The sequence below is a fragment of the Delphinapterus leucas genome, chromosome 1 (genome assembly GCF_059928025.1).
Source record: "Delphinapterus leucas isolate spDelLeu-1000000601 "Yukka" chromosome 1, BTC_Dleu_Yukka2, whole genome shotgun sequence".
Taxonomy (NCBI): Eukaryota; Metazoa; Chordata; class Mammalia; order Artiodactyla; family Monodontidae; genus Delphinapterus; species Delphinapterus leucas.
The window spans coordinates 143379492-143392510 of record NC_143129.1 but is presented as its reverse complement, the minus strand read 5'-3'; positions in this window follow the sequence as shown (position 1 = coordinate 143392510).

Here is a 13019-nt window from a genome sequence, read left to right as displayed (position 1 = left end):
TTGTAACAAAAATAATGTTGAAACAAATTATTCGGAGAATAAATACATATGTGAGAAAGCTATGGGGAAAAAAAGGAATGAAAAATACAATAATTAGGAGAGAGGTTACCTCGGAAAAGTAGGCCTAACAATGGGTAAGAGCAGCTAGTGTATTAATGCTGTTCTACTTTTCTTTTTAATTGAACTTTATTGGAGTATAATTGCTTCACAGTACTGTGTTAGTTTCTGTTGTACACCAAAGTGAATCAGCCATAGGCATACACATGTCCCCATATCCCCTCCCTCTTGAGTCTCCCTCCCATCCTCCCTATCCCACCCCTCTAGGTCGTCACAAAGCACCGAGATGATCTCCCTGTGCTATGCAGCTGCTTCCCACTAGCTAACTATTTTGCATTCTGTAGTGTATATGTTGATGCTACTCTCTCACTTCATCCCAGCTTACCCTTACCCCTCCCCATGTCTTCAAGTCCATTCTCTACACCCGCATCTCTATTCCTGTTCTGCCCCTAGGTTCATCAGAACTTTTTTTTTTTAATTCCATGTATATGTGTTAGCATACAGTACTTGTTTTTCTCTTTCTGACTTACTTCACTCTGTATGACAGACTCTAGGTCCATCTACCTCACTACAAATAACTCAATTTCATTTCTTCTTATGGCTGAGTAATATTCCATTGTATATATGTGTAATGTGTTGCACAATGAACATTGCAGTACATGGCTCCTTTTGATTTATGGCTTTCTCAGGGTATATGTCTGGGAGTGGGATTGCTGGGTCATATGGTAGTTCTATTTTTAGATTTTTAAGGAACCTCCATATTGTTTTCCATAGTGGTTGTATCAATTTACATTCCCACCAACAGTGCAAGAGTGTTCCCTTTTCACCACACCCTTTCCAGTATTTATTGTTTGTAGATTTTTTGATGATGGCCATTCTGACTGGCGTGAGGTGATACTTCATTGTAGTTTTGATTTGAATTTCTCTAATAATTAGTGATGTTGAGCATCTTTTCATATGCCTCTTGGCCATCTGTATGTCTTCCTTGGTGAAATGTCTATTTAGGTCTTCCACTCATTTTTTAATTGGATTGTTTGTTTTTTTGATATTGAGCTCCATGAGCTGTTTGTATATTTTGGAGATTAATCCTTTGTAATACTGTTCTACTTCTTAAATTTGGTTATAAGTTCTTAGGTATTCATTTTATTATGTTGCATCATAACTGTATTACACATATTCTTTGTGTCTCACAGATTCCTAAGGCTTTTTAAATTTTTTTCAATCTTTTTTCTCTTTCCTCTGTTCCTTCCATTCTGCTATTGAGACTATACCATGAATCATTTACTTTGGTTAGTTATTGAATATTTCAGTTTTAACATTTCAATATGATTCTTTATTATCATTTCTATTTGTCTATTAAAAGCTTCCATCTTTCCATTTATTTCTAAAGTGTTCACTTTTACCTCATGGAGAATAGTTCTAATAGTTGCTTGAAAGTCTATGCCTGCTAATTCCAACATCAGGGTTATGCCATGGTTAATATCTATTGATTGTCTTTTTCCTTAAGAGTGGGCAAGAGTTTTCAGGTCCTTTGTATGTAAGGTGATTTTGGATTACATCCTGGACATTTTGAATATTTTGTTGTGAGACTCTTGGTCTTGTTAACATCCTCTAATGAATGTTGATTTGTTGTTGCTGTTGTTTTAGCAGGTAATCAATCCAGTTAGGTTCAGACCACAAGTTCTATCTCACCTTCTGTGAGTGGTGGTTCCAATATCAGTTCAGTTTTCAAAGCCTTTGTTTTGTTTCATTAGGTCTGTTACATGCATCTCAGGGTGAAATGTGCATTTCAGGGGTGGGTTAGGGACTTGTGTCAGTTCATACACAGATGTAGGGGATCCCCTTTGCCAGAGATCTTCTCTCCACGATTCCCCTCACACTCTTTGGTTCCCATGAGAACCAGAGGACTTCTTTTCTGAGTCCTCTAGCTAGAAATTCAAGATAACTTTTAGAACGGAATCCCCTTGTGCTGTTGAGAAATTCCACAGAAATGTGCCTACACTTGTGACAAAGTACTTCGAGAAAAGAGAGGGGGAAAAGATAGGAATTTCCATTATATTCTTTGGGCCAGAGGGATCCTTTTCCCAGTTCCTTTGACCAGAAAAGAAAGGTTTACTTTTCATCACATAGATGCCCTCACCATGACCATCACTTCTTCCCAAATGGGGCTGGCCTCAGGGAGGCCAGGGAAGAACCAAGCAAAAAAAAAGAAACAAGAAACCCCAGGAATCTCCCCCTACATTTGTCAGCTCATGGAGGTCACCTATTCCCAGTCTTCTGGTTAAGCGGGGAATTTTTTACAGAAATTTTGTTGTATGTATCCTCTCTGCAGTCTGGGACTCTCTGCACCCTTAAGTCAATGCAGGGAGCGACAAAAGGAAAAAAAACCTGAAACTCACCCCCATTATGAGTCATTATTCAAGAATGGACTTCCATCCCGATCTGCCTAACTGTTGTTTCAGAGTTGTTATGTTTTGTATATATTTTTTCGGAAGTTTTTACTTGTAGTCAGTGGGGGAGAGAGGCTGGAGTGAACTTACTCTATCTTGGCTAATGCCAAAGTCCATATATTCCTTTTTATGTATCAAATATTACATAATACAATTAAAGACAACAAAAAAGTTCCATGCCCAAAGGATCTCATAATCTACTGTAGGGAGACAGACTTCTAAACACACTCTTTTAGGGAGTTTGGCTCTGACAAGGAGAAAAGAAATAGAACCAGGGCTTCCCTGGTAGTGCAGTGGTTAAGAATCTGCCTTCCAATGCAGGGAACATGGGTTCAAACCCTGGTCTGGGAAGATCCCACATGTCGCAAAGCAACGAAGCCCGTGTGCCACAACTACTGCGACTGCGCTCTAGAGCCCGCGGGCCACAACTACTGAAGCCCGCACACCTAGAGCCCACACTCCACAACAAGAGAAGCCACCACAGTGAGAAGCCTGCGCACCAAAACGAAGAGTAGCCCCCGCTCGCTGCAACTAGAAAGCACGCACGTGGCAACGAAAACCCGACACAGCCAAAAATTAATTAATTAATTAATTAATTAAAAAAAATAGAATCAGAGGTAAAAGGAGACAGAGGGTAAGATCAAATGAGTTTGTACTTTGTTAGTAAGGGTTAGCTAAGTGGGTTCAGAACTTCTCCTAACCAACACTTAGCACATTTAAATTATTACATATTTACTTGGAATAACTTATTTCTGTCCTACCGCCTGGATAAGAAGCCGCATGAAAGCAGGTCCACATCTGTGTGGTTCAACCTTGTGCTATTTCACACAGTAGGTGGTCAAGGTGTTTGTTGACAGGTTCCATAGTATTTGGCACTTAGTTGCCAGAGCAGGTGCTGTCAGGGCTCTGCCCATATCCTCTTGCCCTTTACTTCAGCGCACAACAACCCAATCCCCAGTTGCCAGCTCCTGAATATCTCTGCCTAAATAAGGTCTTTCTCAAGCTTATGAAGCATGTTTTGTCTCCCTGAATGGCAGGTAGTGCTAGAAAATTAACATCTGCTAGAAGAAGACCTGAACCAATGACTGGCAGCTTTGGTTTATAAATATCCCAGCTCCTTCTCCCTTGGATGGGTTAACTCTGTGCCCTGTGTCCTGTACTGGCTCTCACACTTTCCCCAGCAGGATTTAGTTCCAGTTGCCCACAGTGGCAGCTGGTTTGATAATGCACAATGTATTGGTTGCCTTCCCTTCTCTGAATCACTTTCCCATTCTATTTTGGTGTTTCCTTATCCTCTTAAAATAAACAGCTGTAACCTAAATCCTTGTTTCAGGAAGTGCTGCTGGGAAAACCCAAACTAAAACAGTTGCATACTCTACATACACGGGCATGGGTCTTTTATTAAGAAATTTCCTCATAATGTTAGAGTGGGCAGAGCACTGGACTTCAAGTCAGAATGTCCTAGTTCATCCACTTACCAGCTAGGTAGCCTTGAACAAGTCACTTGATTACTCTGAGGCTCATTGGGAATGTGGAGTTCATAAAATCTTCCTCGTAATGTTCTTGTGAGTATTAAATAAAATAAAATAATATATGTGAAAGAACTTATCATGGAGACCACGGTATAGTGAGTACTTTGTGCATCAATGTGTGATGGTTGACTAGAAGGATAAAGAATTCTTTCTTGTGCTGTGAACCATCATATCTGTTTTACTTGTTTTCCTGATGGAGAGTGGGGTTGTATTAACATGTCCAGTCAACATCAGGAATTGCTAATGGTGGGGAAATGTTGAAGACTTTGTATTGTTTCATCTTGAAGAGCATGCTTCTAATTAGCAAGAGCCTGTTTTCTTTCAACTTAAATGGGCAATAGCTCAGCAGATGGTCCCGCTATTCCTGAGTCCCAGTGTGCCCCAGAGGAAATGTACAACAAACACTTCAGAGAGAACGCTCATTGTCTTTTAATTTATATGGATTTCTCTTTTATTTGAGAATTGTTCCATGAAGTTTTCATGGCTTCATAGACTTTTAGGTCATAAAGAGACACTGGTGATCAGGAGTAGTCAGACTCTGTTGTTTTACAGTTGGGGAATCAGAGACTCCAGTAGCCTCCCTTCTCCAATAGCATTTTAAGAACCAGGACAACTGTCTTCAAATACTTAAAGGATTAATGAATGAGAGAGCAGATGTCTTATTAAAGTGACTTCACAAATTAAGGGTGGTGGGAGCATTTTGAGTGTCACTTAAGAGGGAAGATTCTATCAAGTAGAGCTGTTTAACAACCAAAGGGATGACTGAAGTAATAAGCTTGCCATCCCTGGAGGTATGTAAAAGGATACTGCTCTATATTGGGTGTTATACAAGGGATTCTTGCTCACAGGAGGGAGACTTAATTGGGCACTCAAGTTCCTTCTAATTTTATGATTCTACAGTTGGGGGTTTCCAAAAGCAACCACCATGCACAGTACAGAGCATATAGTATATGCTCAATGAAAACATAATGATTGATTACTTAAGGTTGCCCTAGAGATACTTAATTCTATCTTCTATAAGTACCTTCTTTCTTCATATTGACACTCCATTCAGGGCCAGTCAGATCCCTGTTGCCAAGCAAGCTGAAAGCTCAGGCATTTGACACAGGTGTGGGATCCAGGAGGCCAGACCTGCCTATGGGAATGAACATGGCTGTAGCAGTCACAGAAGTGCACCACTCAGACCTCCCTTCAAGAAAGAACCTGCCATTCAGCTGCAAAAAACAGTGAGCTGACAGCCTCCAGCTGTTAGCATCTTTAGAATCCACTTCCACTTTCAAACTGAGGCCCCATGATTCCCAGGGAGCTCTCAGTAAGCATGAGCATGGCAAAGGTACTAGGGCCTGGCCATTTCAGCCTGTATTTGGACTCCTTTCAGGTTCTTTTCTCTGGAGCTCACTGTTGGATCCGTGACTTTTCAGAGCTGCATCGTGACCTCAGGCTATCTCAACTCAGTCTTGCTTCTTTCCTCCTTTCCTTTCCCAGGTGTCAGATCTACATCACAACCTGAGGCTTTCCCTGCCCAATCCTGCTTCTCTTTCTAGTACCTTCCATAGACATTACCCTTAATAAAGCTCTTATACTCCTAACTCAGTCTCAACCTCTGCTTCTAGGAAAACCCTGCAACTATGGAGCCCACAGTAAAAGGAAACAAAAGTCCACATCCCACAGAAGGAGAATCTGGATTATCAATGTATCTGAGGAGACTGAGAAAACAAGAAAGAGACCTGAAAAATAGGATGTGCAACAAAGACTAGAGGGCAGCAGGGAGGCTTTAAGAGGCAGAGCTTAGAGAGATCCCTTGAGGGAAATGTGCTAGAGGGAGGGAATGTTTCCACTGGATCTTCCAACCACCCTGCCAATGTTCTTCAGCCAGAAGCCATCTAATAGTCTTGTGTCTTTATGGCAGCCAGGGAAAGGAAGAGAAACCGCCATGCTCGAGCCATTGACACGATTCCACAGCACAATATGGCGACATGGGCAATGAATTTACAGATGTGGAAGTGCCAGTTTTTAGGGGGCAGACAGCTCATATTTACTTGCATGCTCAGTATGCGTCAGATGCTGTCACTGTTGTATGGTTTTTGAGGATTAGGAATCTGGGAGCAACTTGCTGGATTGCTTTGGATGGGGGTCTTTTGTGAGGTTGCAGACAGGCTGACAGCCAGGGTTGCAGTCATTTCAAAACTCCCGGGGCTGGAGGGTCCACATCCAAGATCACTCCTGTGGTTTTTGGTGGGCCTCAGTTCCTTACCATGCAGGCCCCTCCATAGGGTGGCTTGACACAGCAGCTGCCTTCCCCTGAAGTGAGTGATCTGAGACAGAGTGATGACTCAAGGTGGAAGCCACAGTCTTTAATGGTCTAATCTCAGATGCATGATGCCTTCATTTATACCATATCCTATTGTCACACAGACCAACCCTCGTACAGTGTGGGAGAGCACTATATAAGAGTGACTACCAGGAGACAAGGATCGCTGGGACCACCTTAGAGGCTGGTTCCCACCACCTCCAGAGGAACAATATGAAGCAAGTATTTTACCAGTGAGGAAACCGAGGCACAGAGATGCTACTGGACAAGATATGAACTGAGAGTCTATGTTGCAAACCCTTACAGGAAGCTGTCTCCCCAAGTGGAGGAATGGAAATCAAAGAAGAAAGAAGACAAATGTGTTTAAACTTCTTGGTGGTTAAGAAAAGAATGTCTTAGGTGGTCATAATTTGTACAAAAGTATAGACCTTAACAGAGCAATTCCTCATTATCAAGGGTAATCTTTACATCAAAAGTATAAGTAAGGAATTACTTTCCCATTTTCCAGATGACAAAAGAAAATTCAGAAAGACTTAGTGCTTTGCCCATATAGTGCAATGAATACAGAGTGGAGTTCAGCTCAGGTCTTCATTTCCAAGTCCAGAGCTCTTGCCTATACCTTAGCTGCTCTCTCCACTAAACCAAAGGACCAGCTGGTGTTCCCAATTCTCTGGAATAGTAAATAAGGTAACTGAAGTGGGGAAGAGTATCTAGAAACCTAATTGCTTAGGTGTGAGGTAGCGAAGTCCTGCACCAAAGGAAAAGAATTTGCTGGGGTTTTTCCAATGTTTCTTAGAGTATAATATACTTATTGAGAAGGGCACATATGTATATAGCTTGTTGAATTTTATAAACCAAACAAACTAAATGAAGAGTCAGACATTACCATTCACCCCAGAATCCCCTCTGTTCCACTTTTCTGTCACTACCCTCGACGCGATAACCACCATGCGAACTTACAGAATCATAGATTCATTTGCCTGCTTTTGTAATTTATATAAATCTAATCTTATACTTTTTGCACTTAGCTTCTTTCACTTGAATTTGTATTCATGAGATTCATCCCTATTGTCGTGTAGTATACTTGTAGTTTTCTGTTTCTGTTGTATAGTATTCCACTGTGTGAATATATAATTTATTTATCTACTCTACCAGGTGTTGGTAAACTACATCCAAATTTGCCCCACCTCCTATTTCTGTACGGCCTGCAAGTGAAGATGATTTATCCATTTTTGAATGCTTAAAAAAATCAAAAGAATAATGTCTCCTGGCATGTGAGAATTATATGAAATTTAAATTTGTGTTCATAAATAGCATTTTATTGGAACACATCACATTCGTTCTTTTTTGCATTATCTGTGGCTGCTTTCACGTTACAACGGCAGTTAAGTACTTGCAGCAGGGACCACTGCAGCACTCTGTTGCTTTGCACTGCATTTGGGGCGCTACAAAGAGAAGTGATGCAATAATAAGTTGATTTTGCTTCTTTGCCTGAAGAGTCTAAATATTTACTCTCTTTACTGAAAATTTTTGCTGAGCGCCGTACTATACTATTGGTGGGCGGCATCTGAATAGTTTCCAGTTGGGTGCTATTATGAATAGTTCTACTTTGAACATTCTGGTTCATGTTCTTGGTAAACATATGTAAGTATTTATTTGGGGTACATACCTAGGAGTGGAATTGCTGAGTACTGGGCTGTGTTCAGCTTAGTAGGTATTACTGCAGGTTTGTACTAATTTTATACTTTAAAATATATATGTATGAGCCGTGTATGAGAACCCCAGTTGCTCCATAGTCTCACCAATAATTGGTATATTCTATCTATTTCATTTAACCATCTGATGAAGAGGTAGTGGTAACATGAGAATAGTCTTGAAATGATAATTACAACATTTATTTTAAGGTTATGCCAAATGCTGTGCTAATAATTTCACCTACATTATCACATTATAGACAAGTCCATTTTACTGATGTGGGAATAGTGTTCAGCAAGGCTAAGAAACTTTAAGGTCACACAGATATTAAATAGAAAAACCAGCAATCAAACTCAGATCCAGTTGACTTCATAGCCTGTATCCATTCTATTGCATGGAGTCGTATCCCCGCATGACAATTTAATAAGACTTTCACTTGTGGAGAGTATCAGCAATAGGATTGTCTTTAACTAGCATTCAAACATTTGTTAGGAAAAGGGATGAAGTGGAGCTATAAAAAGTAGGTATGGGGAAAATATGGGCAAATACACCCTCATTTCTGCTGCCATCTGCTACAGTGGTTAACTGTATGCTTTCTGCTTCCCTCCAGCCCTTTGGCTGGTTATGTTTATTACATGTTCTGACAGTTGAGCCTGTGGTGAAAAAGGATAACAGATTTGTATTCTCAAGATCATCTCCAGATGCTGGCCAGAAGCACCTCTGGATTCATGAAATATTTGTCTTTAGTATTTCTTGAAGATGGATGATTGGAAGAAAAAAAATGTTTGAGGACCATTTCAGTATAAATCATGGAGAATTCCTTTCTTTGGCAATCTGGAATGCATTTCTCTATTTCTTTTAGAAGAATAATGCATGTATTAATAACTTTGCTGGAATGGGGTCTGGGCCAAGATGAGATGATCACGGAAATCATTATTGATGGTTTCTTGTAGCCAAACAATCTGTTCCCCCAAACCTGGAGTTTGTCATCTGTAGGTGAAGGACTGCTGAAAGGCCACATCTGAGTCACTTGCATGAATCCCCTCCTCTCTATCCCAACTGCCATTCCTCTACCCAGGTTTTGGCTGGGGTATTTTTTGGTCTGAATCACAAAACATTTATATCAGGTTTATTAACTTTCTCTCTTGCTTCAACACAAACAAGCATTCAAACTGATACTGTAGTTGTCCTGCTAATATGATTATGCCATTGCCTTGATCAAATACTTCTGGAACTCATTATTGCCTATAGCAGTGCTCTCCAATTTCTTTTTATTGATATATAATTGACTCTCCAATCTTTCTTTTGATTCTGTACTAGTACACATGAAAATTGCATTTATTTATGAATATATTTCATTTATGGATGAGATATTTATTTATAAATTTATGTATTTCATATGTAAATTTTGGGAAAAAAATATTTTTAAAGGATGAGATAATATATACCAAGGGTTAGCAAAGATTTTCTAAAAAGCACCAGATGGTTAATATTTTAGGCTTTACAGGCTGTAAGGTCTCTGCTACAACTACTCAGTTCTGCCACGGTAGCACAAAAACAGCCATATATAACAAACAACCCAATCAAAAAATGAACAGAAGAACTAAATAGACATTTCTCCAAAGAAGACATACAGATGGCCAACAGGCACATGAAAAGATGTTCAACATCACTAATTATTATAGAAATGCAAATCAAATCTACAATGAGATACCACCTCACATGGGTCAGAATGACCATCATTAAAATGTCTATAAATAACAAATGCTGGAGAGGGTGTGGAGAAAAGGGAACCCTCCTACACTGTTGGTGGGAATGTAGGTTGGTGCAGTCACTATGTAAAACAGTATGGATATTCTTTAGAAAGTTACAAATAGAGTTGCCATATGACCCAGAAATCCCATTTGTGGGCATATATCCAGACAAAACTAGAATTCAGAAAGATACATGCACCCTTATGTTCATAGCAGCACTATTCACAATAGCCAAGACATGGAAACAACCTAAATGTCCATCAACCAATGAATGGATAAAGAAGATGTGGCACATATATACAATGGAATACTACTCAGCCATAAAAAGAATGAAATAATGCCATTTGCAGCAACAGGGATGGAAGGAGAGATTATCATACTAAGTGCAGTAAGTCAGAAGAAGAAAGACAAACACCATATGATATCACTTACATGTGGAATCTAAAATATAACATAAATGAACTTATCTATGAAACAAAAACAGACTCACAAATATAGAGACCAGAATCTGGTTGCCAAGGGGGAGGCAGGGTAGGAGAGGGATGGATTGGGAGTTTGGGGTAAGCAGATGCAAACTATTATATATAGGATGGATAACAACAAGGTCCAACTGTATAGCACAAGGAACTATATTCAACATCTGGTGATAAGCCATAATGGAAAAGAATATTTTAAAAAATGTATATATATATATGTATAACCAAATAGCTTTGCTGTACAGCAGAAATTAATATAGCAAATACCAGAGACTGGGTGGTTTAAACAAAAGAAATTTATTTTTGCATATTACTGGATGATAGAAGTCTGACGTATAGGTGTTTACAGCGTTGATTTCTTCCAAAACCTCTCTCTTAGATAGCTGTCTTCTCCCTGTGTCTTCACAAGGTCTTCCCTCTTGCCTATGTCCTAATCTCTTGTTACAAGGATACCAGGCATACTGGATTATGGCCAGCCTATACGGTCTCATTTTACCTTAATAACCTCTTTAAAAGCCCTTTCTCCAAATACAGTCACATCCTAAGGTACTGGGGTTAGGATTTTAACATATGAATTTTAAAAGGACACAGTATAGCCCAGAACTCTGTGTGATCTGCAGCAATCTCTTCATCAGAGCACTATGAAAAATAGTCTCTTTATTAGCTCCAGATGTAGCTTCTCTTAATCCAGAGACCTCTGTACTAAAAAGGCAAATTATCTGTTCTCCACACACCCGATATACAACAGAATGGAAGAGCCACAATAAATAATCCCATTTAGAAAGGGAAACTATAGGAAACACACAGCAGACACTGTCCCATAGTAAATCTGAAATCCTACTGGGCAGAAATCTTGAAGGTCCCTACTTAGGAGTAGGGAATGGGCCTAAATCATGTCCTGAGTCCACACTTGCAAAGTAGGTCCCTTGTACTTTTTCTCCATTGTCCTTGGCTCTGATGTCTGGATATTATTCCTTTTCTATTATTCTTTTGGCCACATATGAAGTAAGTATTGGGCAATATGTTCTGGGGTTGCAGAGGCTAAGCTGTTTTATCAGTCCACTGTCTGTCCATAGAATTTAGTGGTCTCAGGGATTATTTTAAAGCTTGAACAGTCAGAATCACTTTTAATATAGTCAAATTTTTGTTGTCCTTTTTGCATTTTAAGGGTTTTGTTTTTGTTTCATTTTGTTTTTGGCAGTGCAACTATTCCAAAATCTTTCTTAATCTCCTGTTTCTTTGATGGCAATCAACTTTATGTGCAAACAATCAACAAGCATCACACTTTTGGAAACTTTATTTTGCATGCAAGAAGGAGTTGAATTTTATGGGTCAGAGAAAGGACTGTTATGAGATGAATTGTACTCCCCACCACCAAATTCACATATTGAAATCCTAAATGCCTTACATAAGAGATTAAAAAATAGGCAAAGGATCTAAATAGACATTTTTCCAAAGAAGACATACAGTTGGCCAACAGACACATGGAAAGGTACTCAATGTCACTATTCCTCAAGGAAAAGCCAAAACCAAGATGAGATATCACCTCACAACTGTCAGAATGGCTATTATCAAAAAGACCACAAATAGAAAGTGTTGACAAAGATGTGGAGAAAAGGGAACCCTCATGCCCTGTTGGTAAGCATGTAAATTGTGCAGCCACTAAGGAAAACCATATGGAGATTCCTCAAAAAAGTAAAAATAGAACTACCATATGATCAGCAATTCCACTCCTGGGTATTTATCTGAAGAAAACAAAAACACTAACTAGAAAAGATATTGCACCCCTATATTCATTACAGCATTATTTACAATAGCCAAGATATGGAAGCAACCCAAGTACCCATAAATAGATGAATGGGTAAAGAAGATGTGGTATATATACAATAGAATATTACTCAGTCATAAAAAAGAATGAGATCTTGCCATTTGCATCAACATGGATGGACCTAGAGGGCATTATGCTAAATGAAATAAATCAGACAGAGAAAGACAAATACTCTATGACTTCACTTATATGTGGAATCTAAAAAACCAAATGAATAAACATAATAAAACAGAACAGAGTTATAGATACAGGGAACAAACAGGTGGTTGCCAGAAGGGAGGGGACTGGGAGGAGAAAAGAATTAGATGAGGGAGATTAAGAGGTACAAACTTCCGGGCTTCCCTGGTGGCGCAGTGGTTGAGAGTCCACCTGCCGATGCAGGGGACACAGGTTTGTGCCCCAGTCTGGGAGGATCTCACATGCCACGGAGCGGCTGGGCCTGTGAGCCATGGCCGCTGAGCCTGTGTGTCCAGAGCCTGTGCTCCACAACGGGAGAGGCCACAACAGTGAGAGGCCCGTGTACCGAAAAAAAAAAAAAAAATTGAGGTACAGACTTCCAGTAGCAAAATACATGAGTCATGGGTATGAAATGTACATTGTATGGAATATAGTCAATAACTATGTAATATCTTTGTATGGTGACATATCATAACTAGACATATTGTGGTGATAATTTTGAAATGTATAGAAATACCAAATCACTAATGTTGTATAACAGGAACTAACACAGTGTTGTAGGTCAATTATACTTCAAAAACAAACAAACAAACTCTTGGAAGAAGAATATCATATTTGTGGTTACCAGATGTAGGGGGTTAGGGGAGGAGGAATAGGATGAAGGTAGTCAAAAGGTACAAACTTCCAGTTATAGGATAAATAAGTACTAGGGATGTAATGAACAACATGAAAAATATAA